This window comes from Panthera pardus, unplaced genomic scaffold (genome assembly GCF_024362965.1).
Source record: "Panthera pardus isolate Hobbes unplaced genomic scaffold, ASM2436296v1 HiC_scaffold_13, whole genome shotgun sequence".
NCBI lineage: Eukaryota > Metazoa > Chordata > Mammalia > Carnivora > Felidae > Panthera > Panthera pardus.
In genome coordinates, this window is record NW_026526688.1 from 176,012,273 (window position 1) to 176,039,354 (window position 27,082).

Below are 27,082 nucleotides of genomic sequence, written 5' to 3' on the forward strand. Positions count from 1 at the left end.
TTTCTGTGAACTTCTGCAGGTATGTTAACTTCTTTGCATTTTTCAGTGGAAACAGCTATAATGATTGCATTGTCTTACTCAGTATTTTTAGATTTTTATATACAGTTATAAAGTGTTATGGGCATAGACATGCATATACATGCATATATGGATGAATGTATAGATACCATTCGTGAATATATGTGTATGTTTATGAACACACATGACACCATGGAGAGAACTCTCTGGAAACAGAATGTCCCAATAAATCTAAATTATTATTAAATATAGCTTAGCCAGTATCTTTGGAAAATTCGACTTTATGTATATTGATCTCAGGGCTTATTGAATAATGTATTTTTACTGTTTTTTTTAATGGCAAAATTTAACTGTGTATTTTTTGTTACTTGATTCTCTTCTACACTAATTTTAAATACTCTAAATTTGCTGGTTCAAGCCAGTATTACACATAATACAAATATTACACCAAAACACTAAAATATATGTGTGAATATAAAAGGTTAGTTGCTTAATCACTTTATTATTTTTATTTTTATTTCAGTATAGTTAACATACAGTGCTATGTTAGTTTCAGGTGTACAATATAATGATTCAACAACCCTATATACATTATTCAGTAGTGTCAGATTAAGTGTACTTGTAATCCCTTTCACCTGTTTTACTCATCCCATCACCCACCTTCCCTCTGGTAATCATCAGTTTGTTCTCTCAAGAGTTTGGTTTTTGTTTATTGTTTTTATAGTATCTGATTTAACATTATCCACAAAATGCCTGCATGTCTGTCGTTTCCCACTTACCATATTCAACGGGTTTATAATAAGTCCAATGGATAGAATTTCTTTAATAAAAATGTATTGTAACTAATCTAATATATGAATGATATGAATCACAGTTCATAAATTTAAGAGTACCAGAAAAGTCTAGTTTCTTTAGTTTGTATGTCAGAGATGTTCCTAGACTCATACTCTGGTAGAACAGTAAAAACCTAAGTAACGGACATTATCGAGTCTAGGTTCAATACCTCGGATATGCATTGCAGGAGAATCTTCCGGTCACTAGATTTTTGTCCATGCCAGTTATTATTGAGGTGCCCATGGTTTATTTAACAATGGGTCTTCTGGTCCAGTAGCTCTGTTGCTTTTATGCAATTACTGAGAAGAACTATCTGTGATAGAGTTTTTGGGTCTTGAGTCCAGCCTTTACTGGTGTATCACAGACAACTTTTATGAGATTTTGGCACACTTCAAACTGGACACTCCTAAGGAAAAAATAAGAAAGCATGTTCAGGGTCTTAACTTGGGCTGTCATGGCAACATTGCATAAACTGGGTAGCGTGAAAACCAGAAATTCATTGTCTCACATTTCTGGAGGCCAGAAGTCTACATTCAGAGTGGTAGCATGGTCTGGTTCCGGTGAGGGTTCTCTTCATTGCTTACAGATGGCTGCCTTCTTGCTGTGTCTTCATGGGGCAGAGAGAGAAAAAGTAAGCTCTCTGGGGTCTCTTCTTATAAGGACATTAATCCCATCCTGAGGGCCCCACCCTCGTTACCTAATTGAAACTTTATCTACCAATACCCTATTTCCAAATTGCAAGGGCAAGTTAGGACTTCAACATATGAATTTTGAGAGGACACATTCAGTCAACAGCACTCAACACCAAAACATCTGGCAGACAGATATAGACAGATTTAAAAGTACACTCTTAGGGGCGCCTGGGTGGCTCAGTCGGTTAAGCATCCGACTTCGGCTCAGGTCATGATCTCACGGTCTGTGAGTTCGAGCCCCGCGTCGGGTTCTGTGCTGACAGCTCAGAGCCTGGAGCCTGCTTCAGATTCTGTGTCTCCCTCTCTCTCTGGCCCTCCCCCGTTCATGCTCTGTCTCTCTCTGTCTCAAAAATAAATAAACGTTAAAAAAAATTTTAGAAATAAAAAAAATAAAAGTACACTCTTATGAAAAAATAAGAAAATAATAAAATAAAAGCTAGAACATTAAAATTCCCTAGTATCGGGGTGCCTGGGTGGCTCAGCTGGTTAAGCATCCGACTTCAGCTCAGGTCATGATCTCACAGTTTGTGAGTTCAAGCCCCAGTTGGGATCTGTGCTGACAGCTCAGAGCCTGGAGCCTGCTTCGGATTCTGTGTCTCCCTCTCTCTCTGCCCCTCCCCCACTCACACTCTTCTCTCTCTCTCTCTCTCTCTCTCTCTCTCTCTCTCTCTCTCTCTCCCCCTCTCAAAAATAAAAATAAATAATAATAAATTAAAAATATAAACTAAAATTCCCTAGTATCATCCTAAAAAGAATGAGAATGGGACAGTGTGAAATATCTTGCCACAAAATGTAAAGGGGACTCTCGTTTTCATTTGGAATTATATTGGACAATGAGTAACTTAGTCTTAGGAAAAAATAGGTACTATATCATTAAATGCTTTATTTCCACCAACAAAATTACTTTTTTACATCTTTAAGAAGAACATTCCAGTTTCCAAATATTTAATTGTTTTGCTCTCTATCACTTTCTTTTGAAATCAGAACTTTTCCATTCTTTCCATTTTCTTAATTGTTCCAAGTACCACAATTTGAAGTGAGTCGGTTAAAGGAAATCAAGACACTTGAAGAAAACTAACCCAGTTTCACTTGCAACCACGTATCTTACTTGTTGAAAAGAGAAAAAAAAAAAAAAAAACTTGCGAAGCCCGTTTAATAAAATGGATCTGAATAATTTCAACAGGTCTGGATTGCTCCCATTTCTTACTTGTTTGACTTCTTAAGTGGAAATACTTGAAAATATGGGAGAAACTTCAAACACCTTTTAAACTCCTTCTTTAATTAGATATAAAATGGAGGAATTGGTGTATATAGTAAAGATCCTTTTCATGTAAAAATAATTTAAAAAACGATCTCCCATGGTTTGTGTGAATCTGAGGATAGAATCAAGAAGACAGATTCTGAAACCATGGACACAACTGTCTTTTGTTATGAAGAAGAAGAAGAAAAAAGTTCCTTTTGAAAAATAAGAATTTAGTTCATTGATTTCTAACTTGTCTGCCACCTCCTGAATTTCAAGGGTAGTTATGAGAATAATGAAAACAGTAAGGTATGACCTTACAATTGATGAATCAATTGACACCAGACTGGAACTATACACCTGATGAATAGCAAGATGTTTTAATGTTTGCTAGAGAGAAATAGGAGTTCAGGTGGGGTTTCACATTCATGCTCTGAGAACTCTCAGAAAGGTAAAATAGTATGATGTGCTCTAATAAAATAACTGTTTTGTTAATTAGAATCTTATTTAGCATTTTCTAGTATGAGTTATAATTCTAAAGAATATAGTTTAAGAGATACAGGATATAGAAATACTGACAAAAGGTATAAACGTTGCTAATTTCCAAGCAATAGTGAGTCCAAATCTTCAGTGCTTGCTATATCATACAGAACTTGATTTCCACCTTATCACATTAGTATGTTATATCATGGACTTACAATTTGTGAATCATACTACATAACTACCCATAATTATTTTCTTCCTGGATTAGACTTCAAAGGAATGGGAAAAAGTTTTGTTTTGCCATTTCTCCTTCTTCCAGGTAATTTGAGGATTCCAAAAAGAGCCCACCAAGAAATTTCTTCTTGCAAACAGTACTTCCTTCTCCAAGTGAGTAGCACAGTATTTTCATTCATTTTGACCATCTCAACTGATGGTGAAAATAATGCATATTTATACTAATTTATGCTCACTTAGAAGTCTAGAGTAACTGAATGTCCTTTTAGTATGAAGCTCCCGAGTTAGTTGCCACTTGGAAGGGGTATTTCAAACACTATGGAACACGCTTCTGAAAGTGCCATGTCCAGCAGTTTAACTCTGCGTTGGCAATCGTCTCAAGAAAGAAGGAAGTTCTAGGAACTCCCTCACGCCTGTTTAACAGCCATCTTCTCTCATGGCTTGTCCCAATTGATGCCCCCACTAAACTCCATTCCTTCGTTCCATTCTGATCCTCTTTTCACATTTCCACAGCGATCTATTTACCTTTCACATTTTCTCCTGCTTGCCAATCCTTTTAGGAATAGACTAGGAAATCTTCCTTATCCCATCAACACATTTACTCTTCTTGTATCCGTTATTGATTCCTTCTCCTCAATTTCTAAAAGGAAGGGAAGTTTCTTCTCGTGTCAACTGTCAACTTGTCCACAAATGTTTCTCCCACTTAACAGTCTCAAGGGTTTTTTTTTTTTTCAGGTATTTTCTCATTTGTACTATAAGCTTCCCATTTCTGCAGGATTTCTATCAGTAGCCTCAAAACAGAACTCCTTTATTTTCAAAAGGAAACACAATAAAGTAAAACTCTTTTGATCCCACATTCTTCTACGACAACTGCTTCATTTCATTCATTCAGTTAATTTCATCCCCTTAAATTTCTTTTATATATGTGTTTTCTATTTCTTGTATCACCTTTGTATACTGTAGGCATCACAAAGTCTTGGTGATGCTTCCATCACTCCCTCCAGACTGTCCTTCCGTGGAATCCAGTCACCAATATATGACTGTATGTACTGCCTTAAATTCACATATTTCAGCAGCTCTTAACTGAATTAATTATTCCCGCAAGAAATTACTTTTCTCTTGCATGGCTTGCTCCCACTCTTCTGTGGTTTTCCAGCCACATTCCACATTTCTGTAGTCTTCCACTCTTCAACCTCCAAAAATGGTGTTATTCAGGCTTTACATCACCCTTCTACTCTCCTCTCCTTCTCTCTTTAGGGGATTTGGGGAATCATTTTCAAATAATGACCTTTATTTGAAATGATTATATCTATTTTGAAAATATATATATATATATATATGTATGTATGTATATGTATATATGTGTATATATATGTATGTGTGTGTGTGTGTGTGTATATATATTCATATATATATATATATATATATATTCATTTACCTACTTCACAATTTACTTATGTAGATCACAGGACCTCAAGTTTAAGTTTAATGCATACAAACTTTTTAGTACCTCTACTCTCGATTCCATTTTTTCACATTTAGTGTCATTAGCATCCAACCACTGCTAACGTTTGCCAAGCATCCAATCCAGAAAAAGATAACTTCCTTAAATAGTCTCTACTATCTCACATTTTAACACCCAATTATTTAACCTCCCACTGTTAGTCATGTTAAATGCATATGTCAATTTAATTCTGCATTGCTCCTTTCCTTTGCTAGTGATTCTACTCTAATAGGGGAGTATAGTGTCCACATTGTTTATTTCACCTCTCTCTCCCCCACCAAACACAGTACTTGGGGTATCTTTGGGTCAGGCCCTAACTTAATTTCATTGCATTAAAAAGAATTTTTTAAATCACCAAGAAGTAGAATTTTTCAAAGGATTTTAGAAGCTTTGTGTGGAATTCCATTTTACCTTTTGTCTGCCAAAATTTTACTTTTAAGACATATTTCTAACTATCACAGTTTGGTGCCTGATTTTGAATTCCAATTGTACTACTCTCTGGAAATGTGTTCTTTGGCAAGTTACACAGAATCTTTGTGCCTCAGAGAGACAATATTTCATAAGAAAATCACCTCCAAGTATTAGTATTAGGATCACTTATGGGAAAGACTCAGAAAAATCCCTGGTGCCTAGTAACCATTCAGCAAATGTAATATTAGTTTTTATCCTTTTCTTCCTCCTTCCCTTATCATTTTTATTTTTGATACTAACATATTACTGACACCTTACTATTATACTATGTAATATACTTAAGAGTGGACATATCTTATTATTGCATTATGATGTATTAATTATCTATTGTTGCTGTAACAATTTACCACAAACTTAGACAAACATAAATTTCATATTTCAAATTTCTGTAGATCAGAAGTCCAACACAAGACACACTGAGCTAAAATAAAGATGTTCGTAGGGCTACATTCCTTATTGGAGGCTCCATGGGAAAATCTGTTTCTCTCCCTTTTCCAGCTTGTGGAGGTTGCTCACATTCTGGCTGGCTGGTGGCCCCCTTTTCCTTCTTTAAAAGGAATGCAGGTATGCTGCGTGTTTCTTTTCTTTCTTCGGTAGTCATTTTCCCTCTGACTGCATCCAGGAAAGGTTCTATGCCTTTTAAGACTCATTTGATTGGATTGGATCCATGTAGATAATCCAAGATGATCTTTCCATTTCAAGTTCCTTAACATGTATTATATTTGCAAAGTCCCTTTTGTTCTGTGAATACAGGCACTGATATCTTTGGGAAGTCGTTACACCGACTACAATATCTATTTACTGTTATACTCACTGCCATATTGGGTCTTAAGTGTCATAGAGAGTTGTATGATGGGTAAATAAAGTTACTAATAGAGTTTCCTTATATTTTTGCCACAACTCTTTTTAGTCTCACAATTTATAATTAAAGATGTTCTTGAAATTTATTTGTACTCTTTGTACTAGATTAATATTTTAAACATAGTGTGATTTTGAATGTCATGTATTTTTTTTCAATGTATACGGTCTCTTGAGAGAGGCAGTTTGTTTCAATAGACCATGCATTATTGAGAATAGGTAAAAATAATTACTTTTAAATATTAAATTGTCAATAATATACATTAATATTCACAGATATTTATAGACTCTGAATGATATTTCAAATTTAACCTCTGTGATAAGTATTCTTCAGCAGGAAGTCAGCTGGAAGCCATTATATTAAAAACTAGGAAAGCCATAGCTCTTCAAAATGTTTTCACACTATTGGGGTAAATTTTCTTCAGAGATGTTAGGTTGGTATAGTGTTATGTTCTTTGGGAAGTCATATAAGTGCTATTTTGAGTTCATTAACACCACTCCCTTATTTGCTGTTAGGATTACTTACTTGTGATTGCTACTGAGAAAGAGATTGCTTTTAAAGGAGGAGTGCACCTATACTAATGAAGACAAGAAAAAAAGGATGGGAAACAATTAATAAACTAAAAGGCAAAGCTATCTATGTATGTATACATAATAGAGAATTGTGAAAGGATAAGAATAAAATTTGGTAGACTTTGTAGCCAATAACAAAATTGATAATGATAGCTTCTTGCATGTTTTCCTATAGACTTCTTAAAGTTTTTAAGTATTCACATAAAAAATAAGTAACATCTAGACACTGAAAGAGAGCTTTCTTTCTGAGTCTTAGATATGTATTACTTTTTATGGAAGCACTTATTATTCTTAAATTTTATTAAAATTTAAATATTTCTGACATGTTGAACCTCGGTTGACATTTTCTGCTCTTTTTAAAAAGAAATGCAAAATTAATATGTGAATGAAATTTCGCTGTAAAAGATTCATTCGATACATAATTGTATAGAATAAAAATTTAACACTTTTTATGACCCTGGTCTGTCACATTCCTAACTTCTCTATAGAAATAGAAATGGCTAACATTTTTACAGATTTATATACACACATGCACACATATTGCACAGATATTTCATTTTAATGGAGATTGAATCATACTATGCTTTTATATTTATTTTAGTTTTTCTTCTCTGTGTAGCCATGTTGTGGATTTTTCCTATCAGCTCATGTAGGTTTTACTCTTTCTTTTAATAACTGGCATGGTATTCATAATATACATAAAACATCAGTTATTTTCTCACTTCTCTTTTGAGGAATGTTTACATCATTTCCAGTTGATTCCTACTTCACTTCATGTTTTGATAAGCATAATATCATACATATGTTAATAAATAGATGTGGTTATTCTCTGAGGATAGATTTCCAGGTGGGAGTATCTGTCAAATATGATTTTGAGTGCTACATACTTGTAGACCACAGTGGTATTCAGTTTCCATACTGAATAACATTCTGCCATAGTTGTTTAAGAATTATTATTCCTTTTTAGTATTGTCTATGACCTTAATACTAATTTTCTCTCTATTTAAAAATTATTGAATCTTTGTATTACAAGAAATGAATATATTATACAAATCAATATTATGATGGCATACCTTCATTTAAACTTTAAGCACTTACCAGTTACCTTCCCTTACTATCTTCATTTATTTATTGAACAATTAGTTATTGAATGTTTACTATATGCCATTTTAGGAGATAAAGATGTGGGGAAAAAAAGGTAAAAAGTCCTGTTCTTATAGAGGTTACATTCTAGATGGAAAGACATAGTAAATTAAAAAAAAAAAAAAAAAAAAACAAAGAAAATGAAGAAGTAAAATAACCTGTAATATGTCATATGGTGATAAGAGCTACAAAGGAAAATAAAACAGGAAAAGAATATATGGAGTCTGGGTATGTGAGAAGAGGATATGTTGCAATTTAAATTTATAAATAAGGAAAGATCTAATTTAGTACATGACATTTAAGCAGAAAACTGAAGAAGTCATGCACAGTTGTGTGAAAAAGCTTTGCAGGCTAGAGACCTGAGGTCTGAGGGTGCCTGATAATAAAGATCATCAGTATTGCTGGTAGGATAGGAAAGTGTGTCCAAATGTATTGATTCATAAAGGAAGGTGGATGGGGAAAGCTGAAGGGATTTAAAGCTGACTTCTAGGTGTTTTAGAATGAGCAAACGAAAGAAGTGGGAGAGGAGAAGTTGTGCAGTGGAGGAAGGGAGAAGCAGGGATTGGTGGTCACTATGTATTTTTTTAACCTTACTTCAAGGTTGTCTGTTAGAAGTGGAAATGTTAAGGAGGCTATAGGGTATTCATGTTATGAGTTCTGAGAAGCCTTGCCAGGAGGTATGCATTTGTGAAATAGATGGTGTTTAAATCAGTGGAACTGGATGAGTATGTGTGGCTAAAGAAGCGTGTTAAGGATTGGACTCTGGAGCTTTCCAGCATTTACTAGTTGGGGAGCTGAAAATGAATAAGCAAGGAAATCTGAGGACAAGCCAATGAAGAAGAAAGAAAAAACAGGAGACTGCTTGAAGCCAAGTGACAAAAGCCTTTGTAGGAGAAATAGTGTCCAACTTAGTGCATATGAGAGATCAAGTAGGATGAGAGAGAATTGAAGACTCAATTGAAGACAAGCACACCACTGTTGACTTTGATAAGAATGGTTTAAATTGAGTTGAGGTGTGAAGTTCTAATTTAGAGAAGAGAATAGCAGCATGCTTCTGTGTTGATAGGAATCACCCACTAGAAATGAAAAAATATAATAATCCAAGAGGAAGGAGAGAATTATAAAGAAATGTAGGGATCTAATACTTTGCTACTCAAAGCTTGGTCCATGGACAAGAAGCTTTGGCACCACTTAAGAGTTGGGTAGAGATGTAGACTCTCTGGACTGAATCATAGTCTTTATTCTAAAACCCCAGGGTCGTTCATAGGCATTGTAAGAGCTGTTAAAGTGAGTTTTCTGAAAAGGGTGCTGGAGATCTCGGGCATATCACGTACTGGTAAATCAGAGAGTGGGTGGCTCAGTTGGTTGAATGTCCAACTTCAGCTCAGGTATGATCTTGCAGCTTGTGAGTTGGAGCCCCACATCGGGCTCTGTGCTGACAGCTCAGAGCCTGGAGCCTGCTTTGGATTCTGTGTCTCCCTCTCTCTGTGTCTCCCTCCCCCACTCTCATGTGTGTGCTCTCTCAATCTCTCTCTCTCTCAAAACATAAATAAACATTAAGAAAATTAAATCAGACTGTTGAATTATTTGATAGTATTTAAATCATGGCATTTAAATAAATTATGCTATCAGTCCAAAAATTTATGTTGTCAGTAACTTAAAAAAGAGGGAATGGAGAAAAATGGCAACTATTATGAAGTTTTTGGTAGTGTTTTGTCTTATAGAAATAGCACAAGAAAACAAGAACAGTTTTCTATTCTTGGAGCATTCTTTTGTTCCATTGCATTTACTCGGAAATGACTTCCCAGACCCTCCTAAATCTTCTAGACCAGATTTCTTTCAGTAATCATAGGATTCAGTGGCACACAACATTTTACCTTAGTTGCATTAATCAAAAGTAGAGTAGCAAGGGTTGGGCACTGTAGGATTATGAGGATACTCTGGCAACCAATTGTACGAGAAGTTTGACATTTCTTCAAACTTCAATTATATCATTTTATGTATTATATTGCAGAGAAATCTTTTATTTGCTAAAAAATTACACAGACATGGACTTACTTACTAAACCACTTCTATATGATGAAACAAAGTTAAGAGTATGAAAAATATGTATCCCTTTTGTATACCTCTTATTCTTTTTTCAGTAATTTTTTTCTCTTTTGTCATTTTCTCAAATTTGATAAGTTTTTACAAGGCACATAAGGAGTATATATTGAAATGGTTAAATTAATAAGCTTTCTGAGTAGCAAAAAAAATAAATAATTTCCTCCATTATATGCATTTGTTCTACTGTGTCTCAAATTTAAAATAATGTTCAATTTATATTAATGGAAGCATTAAAAAAACTTTGAAAATACCTCTTTGAACATTAATTACATATAGTCATAATTATAGAGAAAGTTTACCAATATAATTTGGTGGATGGAATATCATAATTAAAAAAAAAAAACTATCCTTATCAAAATGAGTAACAAAACCTATTAGAATAACTAAAGAAAAAATTGCACTACCCAATGCTGATGAGAATTTAAAACAAACGTAAATTTTATATATTGCTAATAAAAATGCAAAATGATGTAGCCAATCATAAAATTAAATATTCACTTATCACTCAACAATTCCAATCTAAGGTATATATCCAAGAGAAATAAAAACATATATTCTCACAAAGACCCTTATGTAAATAATTATAACAGCTATATTTATAATCATCAAGAATATAATCATCAAATATCTATCAACTAGTCAATGTACAAAGAAATTATGATACATTAATATAATAGAATAAGAAATAATAATTATTACATGAGGCAACATGGAGGTATCTCAAAAGCTAAGTGAAAGAAGTCAATTAAAAAAGGGATAGCTAGAATTATATAAATATATAGATGTAGATACAGATATATATTTTTTCATTCTTAGGTAATCTCTACACCCAATGTGGGACTCAAACTTACAACCCTGAGATCAAGAGTCATGTGCTCTACCAACTGAACCAACCAGGTGCCCCTGAATGACTTTATTTATATACTCTGACTGATCCCATATATAAAGGCAGAACTAAAAGCGTAAGAATCACCTGGTGACTGAGATGTGTGCCAGAGGGGCAACTGCCAAGAGGTAGGTGAGAGTGGAGAACAAGCAGTTGTGTTCGTAGGCAGATACGTTGTTAGAAAGGGGGACCTATGGATTGAGGCTCTAGAAATGGATTGCCTTCAAACTGTCCAAGCCTGCACCCTCTTGGAAAGTCTTTGCGGACCAGGGTGCCTGTCACACAGTTGAAGACTGTTAAACCTTAAGACAACAAAGAGCTCTGTAAATGTCTACAATGACTCTAGAGGCCAATAGTGTTCTCCTGGTAAATTGACACTTAAACTGATGTGCTGTTGCTCTCACTCCCCAACTTATCTGTCCCATTTTCACGTCAGTCACAATAGATCCTTGGTATTTTTCCAAGTCCCAAGCCTGCTCCTCCCTCTGCTCAGAGATGATTACCCCAGCTATGGACAAGACTTCACCTAGTCCAGTTCCTGCTCAAATATCCTCATACCCGTCCTTATAAAAAAGCTTACCCTACCCACTTTATTCATTCATTGTTCACTCATTCAACAAATTCTTATTTGTGGTAAACACTTCTAGGCATTGGAAATATATCGGTGAACAAAACAGACAAATATTTCTGTCCTTGTCTAGTATGATGAAGTCTGTATGCTTGAAGTCTAGTATGATGAAAATAAAAACATGAAATAGAAAACAAAAAAATAAAAGCTCAGGAACACATTAGCAGTTCCAGGGATTAGGAGAGTGAATTGACAACAAAAATGAGGGAGATAAATTTTGGAGATGATAAAACATTCATATAATAATTGTGATATACATATATATGTATATATATATGTATATATATATATATATATACACACACACACGTGTTTGTGTGTATGTGTACCTATATGCATTTGTGTATATGTGCATATTTATTAAATATGTATGTGTGTCCATATATTACATATATTTAAGCTGGAAAGAACTATACAATTAAATGGGATATATTTTCATGTACATAAATTGTACCTCAGTAAGTCTAACTTTTTAAAAGGAAAAATTCAATGATACCTTCTTACAGATTACTTTCTGCACTATCTCACTTTGAATATATTGATTACTTTAGGCTCTAAGCTAATTTGTCTATGTATTCCCACTGCAAGATCTTCAAAAGAGAAATTTGGTTAGAAAGTTTTGTCATTTTCTTGCACAAACTCCTTACCCCAACATCCGATTCTCACAATATTCCTGGAATTTGGCTATGCCAGTGGAAATGAGACAAATTATTTTTTATCATTTTAGTCCAGGGCTGTTTTATGAAATTATGTTTTTCATGTAACTTCCTGCAGGGTCTGCTGGGCTTCTTCATCAGTTTTAATAATAATTAAAAATATAATATACATATATAGACATATATATGTATAAATGCTTAGCTAAGTGTATAGGAAGTCTTGTCAGCATTTAATAAATGTTAAAAATTGTTCTTATTACTATTGCATTTTAATAATTAATTGTTCAATCAATTATTTGCACAATATAACATGTAAAGGAATATGAGCTTAAAAATATAAGCTTTGTGAGAGGAAACACCATTGTTTATTCATGACTGCTGTATATGCAGAGTCTAGCATGGTACTATGCAGAAGGATATTAATAAATAATTCTTAAATAAATAGATCATAAGCAAAGAAGCATAAAATAATAATTGTGTTAAAAGAAATTAAAATTGGATAATATAAAAGAGAGTAAGCCTTGAACTTATTTTGCATTTCAGTCTCATAAAAAAAAAAAGAAACTACAAAGAAATGTAGAATAAACTGAAAAATGTAAGTATGTATTAGAAAAGATATTGTAAAAATTACTACCTAGTAACCCACAATATTACCTACCATAAGACATTTACACTTTTCCTAAATGAAAAATGCTGTGTTCGTTTTAAGGATCGAAATAGTCTTTGGACTAATACATTCAAGTTGTCCTTTATTAGCACTGAATGTCTCCAGAACAACAGGGTTCAGTCTTTTGAACGGCCTTTGCTTCCAATAGCTCCTTCCTTTGAAATCGGGTCCCTGTGTCACATGAAGGGAAAGCTGTGCACCACGCAAACTTGCAGAAGGTGTTAAGAGCAGCTTCATTGGCTTGGTTTTCTCTTACTTCCCCGTGACCTCTGTCCATCTGGTCACTCCTTGTTTGATTGACATCTGAGGTGTACGTCTGAAATTGTCCCTCAACTTGATCGGCCCGTTAATCTTCTCCACTTCCTCAGCTACACTCTGTCTCCTGTGGCTGCTAAGTCTCCTGCCTCCTGCACTGGTCTGCCTACCTTGCCCTGCTTCAGAGAGCCCCATGCTATACTCATTAGATCTCAACTCCATGTCCACCCCCTCAGGAATGGAACAAATGGGTCAACTTTATCTGAGGCTGCTATATTTATAGATTGATTTATACTAATACTATAGGAAGTACTGCAGAAGTCAGAAAGCAGCTGTCTTTCCAGAATTCTAAACGATGGGTGTGCACACAAGGGACTTCCTTGACTTTAAATTTTACTCCTCACTTGTCTACCGCCACTGCATTGCCTCGAGCTAAAGCCCAAAGAGGAGAAAAGTGAGGTAGATGGCCCAATTTATAATTCTCCCTCTCTTTCTCTCATTTCCACAACCCCCAGGCTTTATAAAGATTTTCTTTAAAAAAAAATTATATTTGAGAGAGAGAGAGAGAGAGAGAGAGAGAGAGAGAGAGAGAGAGACAGAGCATGAGTGGGGGAGAAGCAGAGAGACTGAGACAGAATCCAAAGCAGGCTCCAGGCTCTGAGCTATCAGCACAGAGCCCTATGCAGTGCTCGAACACACGAGCTGCGAGATCATGACCTGAGCTGAAGTCCAAGACTCAACCGACTGAGCCACTCAGGTGCCCCTATAAAGATTTTCTTTTGTTGTTGTTCTTATTGTTGTGTTTTATTATTATTATTATTATTATTATTATTATGTAATTTGATTTGCATTTGATACTTACTCTGCTCAAAAAAGGCAGGAATTATAGTTTCATTATCACAAGTAGAAGATTATTTTCTCAGATAGTAGGATTCTAGGAGATCTTTTTCAGGTCTCAGCTCTTGTTACTTTAATGGAAGTGTGTGGGTGAAGAAAGAAAATCATAAAGCAATTTCTTCAAGGAAACAATCTGGGTGAGGGAGGTTATGGGTTCCTTGAAAAATTCCATTTCATGTGTTGGAAATGGAATATTGTCTTTATTTTCCTTTGTATTCCTTCTATAGTAAACCACATTTTTAGCTTCAAGAGACATTTCTTACAATGACTAGGGTAAAGGTCATATACTCTAATAGAGATAAAGAGATAAGGAGGGACTTTTTTTTTTTTTTAAGTTCACAATTTGGACCCATTGCATTTACCTTATTTTCTTCATAGTATTTATCACATTCTATGTTATACTTGTTTATACATTCACTTCTTTACTTTCCACCTCCCCCACTGGAATGCAGGTGCAATGAAATGGGTGTTAACACTGCTCAGCATTCCATCCCCAATGTCCACAACTGTGCCTAGCAAAGGACAGGCCACTCAGTGAACTGTTTAGAATCAATAAATGAATGTAGAATAGTAAATAGTTTTAGCAGCTTTTGTCGTAGACTCTGGGTCTAGTGTTCTGTCTTGTCTAGCAATAAAGCGGGATGCAGGATTCAAATGCGAGAGATGGCTAATGTCCCGGAGAAGACAAGAGCCCCGTTTCAGGATCCTTGCTCCAGTTTTATTCGAATCAGAAGGCTTACAAACATGGTGATGGATGTGCACAAAGAGATAATGAAACTGTGAACATTAACTCAATGGACCTGAGGGAAAGGGGGTCTTGAAGATATGTGGAGTTAGGGGTTTGGGTCAAAAAACAAAATCCTGGCACCAGGCAGTCAGGCTGAAGGTTATTTACATCAGACATGAAGTACGACCTATGTTTACCTAAACTGGTCTAGGGGACAAGAAAGACTGAGCGTGTAACCTCAGGGTCAACAAGGCACCTTTCTTTTGCTAATTAGCTGTCCTCTGGGCAACTTTGCCCTGCATTGGGTCTATAGCCCAATTTACCTGTTTACCTAATTTGTCCCTTCCTTCCTGTGAAACCAGCTTTCTGCTATAGTACTAAATTGGGAGGGGGGGGGGCGTCCCCGCCCTGAATACCTAATCTTGTTTATGTCATATACCTTTGTACTATATTGGGACCTTTGCCCTGTCCTCTCTATACTGGGGCCTTTGCCCCACCCTCTCTATACCTATTTACCCAAACTTGGGTGTGAGCATCCTATGGCTTTGTAACTCTTTATTTATGCCCTGTTAACCCATCAGTGCAGGCTCAGGGAATTCCTAAGCTTATTCCCCAGAGCTTTAAAGCTAATTATAAAATTGGTATGTGTTTCATAATATAAGAGGAGGTCTAAGAGACTATCAGCAGTTCTGGCATCTCAAGATTAATTCTAATTCTGTCTGTCCAGTGACTCTATCAAACCCATAGCTTAATTTACCTCATTCATTCTTTCCATTTTTGCTGAAATCTCCTCTACCATATACCTTATGAGCATTCCTATTTTCAACAAGGCCATACCTGCTGCATATTGCAGTCGGTGTGCTTTCATTTTCCCATGACATTGTTCCCTATTTCAATTTATATTTATTGCACTTGTATTGTTAAAAACAGAGACTTTGCTTCCAGAATAGAGGTCTGGTCTAGGCTTGAATCCCATACTAGACCACTTCATATATCATTGGTCCTCTACTGATGGCTGTATTTTGGTCAGGTATCAAACCACTGTCTGATTAGTGGTGATCAGAATAGCAGTGTTGTGCATGGGCACCTGGGTGGCCCAGTCAGTTAAGCGTCTGACTTTGGCTCAGGTCATGATCTCATGGTTCATGGGTTTGAGACTGCGTCAGGCTCTGTGCTAACAGCTCAGAGCCTGGAGGCTGCTTTGGATTCTGCGTGTCTCTCCTGCTCCTCCTCCCCCCTCTCTCTCTCTCTCTCAAAAATAAATAAAACATTACCAAAAAAAAAAAAAAAAAAAAAAAAAAAAGAAAAGCAGCATTGTGCAATACAAAGCATGGCAACATGTACAGAAAAAGAACTTCCTGTAATACTATCAGGAGGGCTTTCTAAGAGGTATTATCATAAAAATTGTTGACTTTTATTTAATGGATTGTAAGAATTTTATTGAAGTTATGAAAACAAATTGACTTATCCACTGGTTGATGAAATGCATTATATTAGTAGAATTCCTAATGTTAAAATCTTTTGACATTCCTAAACCATACTGTAGATAAATTATTTTTTGAATATACAATGAATTCCTTTTGCTACTCTATTCTTTTTCAATATATATGTGAATTTGTAAATGAGATTATTCTTATTTGTATCATAAAAGTCAGTCTGCATAATCAAGATTATTTGCTTAGAAAATGCACTGCTTTCCATCTTTTGATGTTCCTCCTACCATATTCTAATGATAAAATAATCTACTACTGAAAGTTTTAGAACTCAGCAGTGAAAGTCTCTAAAGACATCAATTTCAAGATAACCTTCTTCTATTACTATTGATCTATTCTCACTATCTATAATTTTCAGATTGCTTGATATTTATTCTGTTGAGAGGAAAAAGTGAAAAGTGATATGAGGGAAACTTTCATAATTTCCAGACCAGATCAGACCACCCTCACTGAATCCCACATGCTTGAGATCATATTAGCTGTTTAGTGTATATTCTACCATACTCTGTAGAATTACTGAAAGAAATCCCAAACATGGTTTTGTTTGTTTGTTTGTTTGTTTGTTTCTCTCTTTTTTTTCTGCTCTTGATAATATAGGAGACATTCTTTTAACAAGACCAGATGGAGGCCATCTGCAAAGACTCTAAGCATTCAAAGTGAATGCCTTAATCCACATTTTTCTTTTAAAATAAAAATATTAATACAAAACAATTATTGTAATAGAGCTTTGACACAGCTCTGACATTTTATGGAGATTTCAATGCTATTTTTGAAATATCCACTATGAAATTCCTTTTAAATGAAATATTTGGTGTCCCTTCTTTACAGATCCTTACTTTTTTTTTTTTTTTTTACATTTACTTATTGGTTCATCTAACAATGCATTTATTGATTTCCAGAAATAGTATTGCAGCACTTTGAGGAGGACGAGAAGTCTTGCCTTTGAGGACACTGTATGTACACTGAATATGATCCCATATATCTCTACATGTTGGCAATGTACAGGGATATTGCACATGTAACAAGAGGTAAACTGAGGATCTGTTATGAGAAGCCTCTCTGAAGCTTGAGTAACACAGATTTAGAAGGAAGACTATATTCCTTTTTTCAAGTATACAATAATTAATTTAAGGATTTCAACTCAACAAACTTTTGCATGTTTATAACCAGAATTCACTAGAATTTCATATTTTGTCCTGTGCAGAGAAGATATTTTGAACTTCAAAACTTCAAAATAGTGTTTTTCTTGCCAAATTTGTGGAGAGAAAAGCCCTTATGCACATTCTACACACTCTAAGAAAATGATATTTATCAAAGATAATACACAATATCAAAAGCAATATTGGATGAAGCACTGACATGTACCTTTTTAACTCATTTGCATTCAAAACTCTCACGAGACAAAAAATGTGTAGAAAGTACAAACAATCCTAAACACAATATAATATGCTTGTAAATTAAATCACTATTTTGTAGAAGGTAAAAGTATACTTTTTAAGTTGTTTTAATAAAATTAAAACACACATACAATTCTATCTGAGACAGTCCATGTATGCATTGAAACTTAACGACAAAGTTTTATAAACTTGAAGTTTTCATCTTTAGAGATTTATACTAGCTTACCAAAGAAAACAAAACAAAACAAAATATATATATATATATATATATATATATATATATACACATGGTATACAAAGTATATATATATATATATATATATATACACACACACACACACACATGGAGTTTATATATATATATATGTATATATATATACATATATATATATACACACACATGGTATACAAAGTATATATATATATATATGTATATGTATATGGAGTTTTAAATGTTTTGGTGTTTTGGGGCACCTGGGTGGCTCAGTTGGTTGAGCATCCAACTTTGGCTTGTGTCAAAATCTCACAGCTCCTGGGTTCAAGCCCCGCATCTGGCTCTGGGCTGACAGCTCAGAGTCTGGAGCCTGCTTTGGATTCTGTGTCTCCCTGTCTCTCGCCCTGCCCCTCCCCCACTGGCTCTCGCTTGTGCTCTCTCTGTCTCTCTCAAGAATAAATAAACATTTTAAAAAAAAATAATGTTTTGGTGTTTTCTAAATAGTCTTCTGCATAAATGCTAAATAATTAGTTCTCTTAGAAATCAGATACTTAATTGTTCAATTCACTTTATTTCCTAGAAAAGTTGTAAGCTCACAGCAAAGCTTAGGGGAGGGTACAGAGATTTTCCATATCATCCCAAACACTATAGGAGTGAATTATGTATCAATTCTTTTTTTTTAAACTTTTGTACTACTTATGATAATAAATGAATACAAACCAGTGTGACCTAGGTTCAGCTGAGCTCCTTGTAATCTTTGGGAAATAATTGTTCAGGTGGAAGGATAATATGTTAAGAGTAAAGACAAAGGACACAGGTTCTGTGTATTTGGATATGGTACAGTAAGCAGCAGATGTCTAAGCAATGATTTTACAAAATTGGAAACAACATTCTGATTTTTCCTTTTTAAGTCATAATTTTAAGTCAGTTCTTTATTATTTCTGCTGTACTATAGACACTTGACATGTGGTTATTTTAAATGCACATATTTTGGGGGCACCTGGGTGGTTCAGTCCGTTAAGCGTCTGACTCTTCATTTCAGTTCAGATCATGATCTCACGGTTGGTTCATGGGTTCGAGCCCTATTTCAGGCTCTGCATTGACAGCACAGAGCTTGCTTGCTTGGGATTCTCCCTCTCCCTCTCTCTTATCCCTCCCCCACTCGTGCACACACAGACACTCTCTCTCTCTTCAAATAAATAAACTTTAAAACAAACAAATAAATACATAAATAAATAAATAATAAATAAATAAATGCAAATATTCTGTATCTGAGGAGGAACGGTTACATGCTCTTTTGAGTATTATGTAGAAGATAAAGTGGCTTGACAATGGATAAAATTACTTTGAGCATAAATTTCCTTGTCCATCCATATATCAGTAAGGCTTGGCAAAATACATTCCCTTAGAGGAGAGGGAGAGGAAAAAAATTGGATATGGTCATACATGAATAATGAACAGATTATGCAACAAAACTTCTAATGGCACACATTGATTTTTTAAGTTAAAGTCATTAATCAGGAAATTATTCACAGAGTTCCTCAAATCAAAAGCATAAAGGAAAATGAGTATATATATTAGTTCCAATTATAATTTTTTAGATATGCTAATGATACAGCCATCAGCCGGCAAACAAAGAGAAAACAAGGTTTTCTGGTTACTTTGTTTCTGCAATCTGGTTTTCTGATTTACCATCAATAAAACTATTTTGGGGTGAGTTAAGTCACTGATTTTCATTCATTCTGACCCTATTTATTATGTAAGTAAAGAGAAAATATGATGTCAGTGCTATGCAGTCAAACATCATTAAAACGGTCTCTAAAAATTTCTTTCAATCATTTCATTAATTTCATAAAAACAAAGCATAATGAAGACTTATACACTAAGATGAGGCTTTCAAACAAAAGGTATTTCCCCTTTTGTCCTACAAAAGGGGAAATACATTTAATTGAAATTTGTGGTGATGATAGGGTTAAACAGTTTCTATTTGATTTCATCATAAAATGTTAGTGCTTAGAATATAGAATACAGAAAAGAACTTTTATTTACTTTTATTTTTTTAATGTTTGTTTAATTATTTTGAGAGAGAGAGAGAGAGAGAGCAAGCCAGAGAGGGGCAGAGAGAGGGAGACCGAGGATCTGAAACAAACTGATGCAGGGCTTGAACTCACAGTGAGATAATGACCTGAGCTGACATCAGACACTTAACTAACTGAGCCACCCAGGAGCTCATTTTTGTTTGTTTGTTTGTTTTTGTTTTTATTTTTGTGTGTTTTTGTGTTTGTTTTTTCAGAAAACATCTTTTATTTATGTTTAAATTTTTTTTATTGTTTATTTATTTTTAAGAGAGAGAGAGAGAGCATGAGCGAAGGAGGGGCAGAGAGAAAAGGAAACACAGAATCTGAGCTGTCAGCACAGAGCCTGATGTAAGGCTTGAACCCATGAGCTTTAAGATCATGACCTGAGCAAAAGTCAGACTCCCAACCAACCAAGTTTCCCAGGTGCCCAAGAAAAGAACTTTTAAATACTAGCATTATCTTACTGACAAAGTTTGATCTTAAGGTTAGATCTCAAGAATTAATCTCCGTAAAAAATTTTTTTTAAAATAAATTTCTTTTGTTATAATGTAATGAAGAAAAAAAAATCATTAAGGACCTAGACATGAGCTTACTATAATTTGCTACAGGCCTGAGTGCCTAGTATGGACTTCCAGGTTCTTCTCTGACATATAAAGATCCTGTAAATAGGAGAAGAAATAATTCAATGGCTGAGAACTTCCAAAAATAAGTGGCACATAAAATTATAGATGTAGGAATCTGAGAGAACTCAAAGGAAGATAAATACCAAAACAGTTATACCTAAACATGTATTCACATTGTAGAAAACCAAAAGCAAAGAGAAAATCTTGAAAGAAATCAGATGCAGGTGGAGAAACACATAGAGAAGAACAAAGAATAAGAATTACAGTGGCCTTCTCATTTGACACAATGCAAGCAGTCAGAGAGTGGAGTGAAATATATAAAATGTTGAACAGTAAACCAACGACATGAAATTTTCCATCCAGTCATTTCTCCTTCTAAAGTATAAGTAAAAGCTGTTCTCACACAAACAAAAACTAAAGAAATTTATTGCTAGCAAGTCCTTCCCTGTAAGGAATGTTTAAGAAAAAACAAAAACAACTCTTGAGGGAGAAAGAAAATTACATAAGTTGTGAAACTCTGATCAACATAAAGAAGGAGAAGGCATCAGAGGAGGAATAAAAGATAAAGTGAAGTCTGGTTTTCTTGATCCTTTTTTTTCTATTATTGAAATATAATTAACATATATTAGTTTCAGGTCTACAACATAATAATTTGATATAATTTGATATTTGTATATTTTGGAAATTATCACCACAATATATATAATTAACACTCATCACCATGTGTAAATATAGAATTTTTTTTCCTTGTAATAAGAACTTGTAAAATCTCTCCTAGCAACTTTCAAATACACACAGGAGAGTGTTATTAACGAACACCACCAGGCTGTCCATCATCTACCCAAAGTTGCTTATGTTATAACTGGAAGTTTGTAAATTTTGACCTCTTTTACCCATTTTTTCCATACCCCAAACCCCACCTCTGGCAACCAACAATTTGTTCTCTATATCTATGAGCTGTTTTTTTTGTTTGTTTTAGTTTTTAAATTCCATATATAAGTGAGATCATGTGGTATTTGTCTTTCTCTGTTGGACTTGTTTCACTAAGCATAATACCTGTAAGGTCCATCCAAGTTGTTGCAAATGGCACAATTTCATTCTTTTTTATGGCTAAATTATATATATAGGTGTGTGAGTGTGTGTGTGTGTGTGTGTGTGTGTGTATACATATACACACACACACACACACATATATTCACACACACACACCTATATATATATATGTGTATATATGTATATATATGTATATATATATATAAATGCAAAGATATATAGAAAGATAAAGAAAAGAAAAAGATAAAGAAAACGTGATATACATATATATGTATATCACGTTTTCTTTATCTTTTCATTCATCAATGGACACTTAGGTTGTTTCCATATTATAAATGTGGCTTGGCTATTGTAAATAATGCTGCAATAAACATAAGAGTGCATATATTTTCAAGTTAGTGTTTTTGTTTTCTTTGAATCAATACCCAGAAGTGGAATTGCCAGATCATATGGTAGTTCTATTTTTAATTTTTTGAAGAAACTCCATATTATTTTTCATAGTGGCTATTACAACATACATTCCCACCACCAGTGCACAAGGGTCTGCTTTTCTTTACATCCTCACCAACACTTGTTACTTTTTGTCTTTTTGATAATAACCATTCTATCAGTTAGGAGGTAATACCTCATTGTGGTTATGATTTGCATTTCCCTGATGACTAGTCATATTGAGCATCTTTTCATACACCTAAAAAAACTTTTGGATGATTCAAAAAACAAGGTCAAGTGATACTGATGCATCATGTGCATAAATAATTTGAATAAAATTATTTTTTGAAATGGAAGATACAAAAGATAGTATTTTCAAGTTCACACTTATGCTAATTAAATGTGCCTAAATCAATAACTTAAATTTTTTGCATATACAATTTTACTTTTTTTTCATCTTTCAACATTTACATATTCATATTTGATCAAATATTTTGAGACTATAGGAAAAGAGGGCATACCTTTTATTTTTAAGTGTTTTTTTTGTTGTTGTTTTTTGAGAGAGAGACAGAGAGAGCGTGAGTGGGGGAGGGGCAGAGAGAGAGAGACACACAGCATCTTAAACCCACTCCAGACTCTGAGCTGTCAGCACAGAGCCTGATCCGTGGCTCAATCTCACAAACCGTGAGATCATGACCTGCGTGGAAGTCAGACGTTCAACCGACTGAGCCACCCAGGTGCCCCGGGCATATGTTTTTAAAAAGAAGTGTCTTAAAGTATAGGATAGAATGCAGGTATGTATTGTGTTAGTCTGTACATCAATGTAATAATGATTATAATAGGGAAAATTTTTAATAAGCACAGGCTAGGGAACAATGCAGACTAAATTTTGATTCTAAAGTTTAGAACTCTGCACTCTGATTTGACTGTATGTCTTCCAAAAGAAACCATCAAAGTATTGCCCTTACCAGTAGGACAGACCCAGTATTTGACTGAAGAACATGAACTATCATTATTACTAGGTCAAGTATTGTAACTGCCTTTAAGATTTAAAGATCCAGGAACAAAGGAGAGAGATCAAATGTGAACAAAGAATAAGGGAATTCACAAGAGAGATTTGTTTAATGTACTATTTTGCAATATGAGGAAATATAATTGTCATTCCTTTGTCACTTAACATTATTTAACTTTGAGAATTAAATTGGAAATGTTAGTTACATTCAGCTTTGAGCAAAGTGAAGAAGCAGAGAAGGGAAATGGTCCATTGTTCATTACTTAGAAACATGAGCCAAATTTCTAGGACACATCCTCCATTTTGCTGCTTATCACAGTGGCAAGATCTATAATCAGAATCGCCTTATAGCCATGACCTAGTTGATTGTGGCCCAAGAAATTGGTTGTGTGGACCTCAATAAATTCATTAAGCCATGTAGAGACAGCTGTGAAAATATTCTGGGTTGTATAAGCAGCTCTTTGTGTGAAATTACTTATTTGTCCACTAAACACTGTATTTAGATCACAAAATAATAGTTGTAAAAACTAAACTTAACCAAGTGTTGGAAGAGCGATATCAAAGGTCATATAACATGAAAACTGGTGCAGCTACTGTGGGAAGCACTATGGAGGTCCCTCAAAAAGTTAAAAATAGAACTAATCTAAGATCCAGCAATAACACTACTGGGTTTTTACCCAAAGAATACAAACACACTAATTCCTCTATATTTATATAGCAGCATTATTTATAATTGCCAGATTATGGAATCAGCCCAAGTGTTCATGGTTTGATGAATGGATAAAGAAGGTGTGATGCACACACACACGCATACACACACGTATGTATACATACACACGAAGGAATATTATTCAACCATAAATAATATTATTTATTATGGAATTTTTTTTTTAATTTTTTTAACGTTTATTTATTTTTGAGACAGGGAGAGACAGCATGAACGGGGGAGGGTCAGAGAGAGAGGGAGACACAGAATCTGAAACAGGCTCCAGGCTCTGAGCTGTCAGCACAGAGCCCGCCGCGGGGCTTGACCGTGAGATCGTGACCTGAGCCGAAGTCAGATTCCCAACCGACTGAGCCACCCAGGTGCCCCTATTTATTATGGAATATTATTCAACCATAAATCTTGCCATGGGCAACGACATAGATGGAGTCAGAGAATATGATGCTAAGTGAAACAAATCAGTCAGAGAAAGAAAAATACCATATGACTTCACTCATAAGTGGAATTTAAGAAACAAAACAAGTGAGAAAAGGGGAAAAAAGAGACACAGATCAAGAAACCGACTTAATTATGGAGAACAAACTGATGGTTACCAGAGAGGGATGGTGGGATGAGTTAAGCAGGTGATGGCGATTAAAGAGTAAAATTATGATGAGCACTGTATGGTATATGCATTAATGAATCACTATCTTGTGTACCTAAAACTCATAAAACACTGTCATTAAGAAAATAAATAGGGATGCCTGGGTGGCTCAGTCGGTTGATCATCTGACTTCAGCTCAGGTCATGATCTTGAGGCTTGTGAGTTCAAACTCAGTCTAGGGTTCTGTGTTGACAGTTCAGAGCCTGAAGCCTGCTTCCGGTTCTGTGTCTCCCTCTCTCTCTGCCCCTCCCCCACTCATAATCTCTTTCTCTGTCTCAAAAATCAATATTAAATAAAAATTATTTTAAAGAAAATAAAGTTATCTAGCATTAAAAGAAAGGATATAGAACTTAAATATCTCCCTCATATCTTCTAGCCTTTCTAAATTAGACCTCCTCACTTGAATCACAGAGCGCAGATCGCAATTTCAGTAATTATTTTTTCATTTCTTTCTAGAATGGTATGTAACTAGTACTATTATAGACTAAAATGTGAGGGATTAGTTCATTGTATACACGGATATGTTAGGATACTAGTGATTAAATATTTTACAGAGAACTCCACTTTAAAAACATTGTTGTTTAGGGGCGCCTGGGTGGCGCAGTCGGTTAAGCGTCCGACTTCAGCCAGGTCACGATCTCGCGCGGTCCGTGAGTTCGAGCCCCGCATCAGGCTCTGGGCTGATGGCTCGGAGCCTGGAGCCTGTTTCCGATTCTGTGTCTCCCTCTCTCTCTGCCCCTCCCCCATTCATGCTCTGTCTCTCTCTGTCCCAAAAATAAATAAAAAACGTTGAAAAAAAAAAAAAATTTAAAAACATTGTTGTTTATACATTCCTCCAGCTCCCTTCCTGAAAGAGCTATTTTTATTTAAGGGGATAAGCAACCACAAAAATCAAATGTCTATACAAGCATGCAAAAGGGTGAGAATGTGTGCATATAGAAGAGTGCATACATGTCTAGATATAGATATAGATATAGATATAGATATAGATATAGATATATGTATCCATTTGTGGCTATACATCTTTTTAAAAATACAGGTATGCTATGTACCTTGCTACTCTAAATCTCCAACATTCAAATTCTGTATATCGGGCGTTATATCAGGTGACTCAAACAATGATTAAATAGCTATGGTTTCATTGCAAAAATGTACCATTAGTTACTTGTCCCGTGATTTACGGGCATTTGTTTTCAACCTTTTACTATTATATATCCTACAGATATATAGGATAAAACACCATAAGTAGAAATTTGGGGAAAAAATGAATATTGTCATATTCAGTCCTTTTTCATCCAATTTATACTCTGAACACCAATGATTGAATGTTAATTTTGCCTTGAGTATGTTGTATGCCTTTGTATATTTCCTATGAAATTATGCCTGGATATTTTATACTTTTATTGCAGTAGTAAACAGGATTTTTTTCCCTTATATTTTCCAACTGGCAGCTTTTTAGATAGGGTAAGCTCCAAGAAAGCTTTTGCTATGATAGCTTTATTTAATCCTCATATTGTTTAGGTTAGTGTTTTATTATCTTGGATTAGTATTTTAATATATTTTCTTATATCTTTCAGGCAAGTTATAGCATCTAGAAATGATTAAATTTCTTCTTTTTAATTGTTATGGTTCACAACTTTCTCTTGTCTAATTTTATTAGCTAGTCAGAAAGCATTTTAAATAATACTGGTGTTACCATATGTATTGTAATTTTAATCCTGACTTTAATGTTTATGCTAGGCATTTTACTTATAACATTGTGATTAAGGTTTCTAGTTATTTCCTAATTATCTCAAATGTTGAATAACTTTCTAATTTTCATATTTTCTGTTTGGGGCATAAGGAGATAATAAAGATGACTTTATATTTCTGTCTTTTTTTTTTTTTTAATCTGGTATCCAAAGTACAGGCCCCGCATATGTCATTAGAAATGACAAGAAGTCTTGGAGATTTAGGGTAGCAACTTATACACATTTCCTTTCATACAGTTTTTACTGATTGTTAAATAAGGACAAGGAACTAGCTTTACATCGCTTCAGTTAATGGTAGTAAAGCAGGTGACTTCAGGTCAGAGTAGGGATGTGGGTGGGCCTCTCAAGGTCATCTCATGTTGCATTTCAGGCACGCACTTAATCACCTGGGCTAATGGGACAGGTCATTCCCTAATCTAAATAATGCTTGCTGGGGGATATTGAGGAATGGTAGGATGAGGAGTGGAGGGAAGTAAGTCAGCAAGAGATCAATTTCCTCTCTTCTCTAGATATCCAAAGCTGGGCAGGGTGGATGGAATAAACCTTGCCCTCTACTTTTTCAGGATGAACATATCATAACATGTATGCCCACCTGGAGAAGATTTCACAAATATAGGATACACATCATGAACCGGAGCAAGATGTAAAGACCTGACGACCTGTTGTGCCTCAACTGTAAGGTATGGAATGAGATAAAAGTGTAGCTTATGTAGTAGTCAGCCTCAGGTTAAGTCGTGCCACAAGGCCATCACAGGTGGCTTGGTACAAGGTTATTGAATATACGGATAAGGAA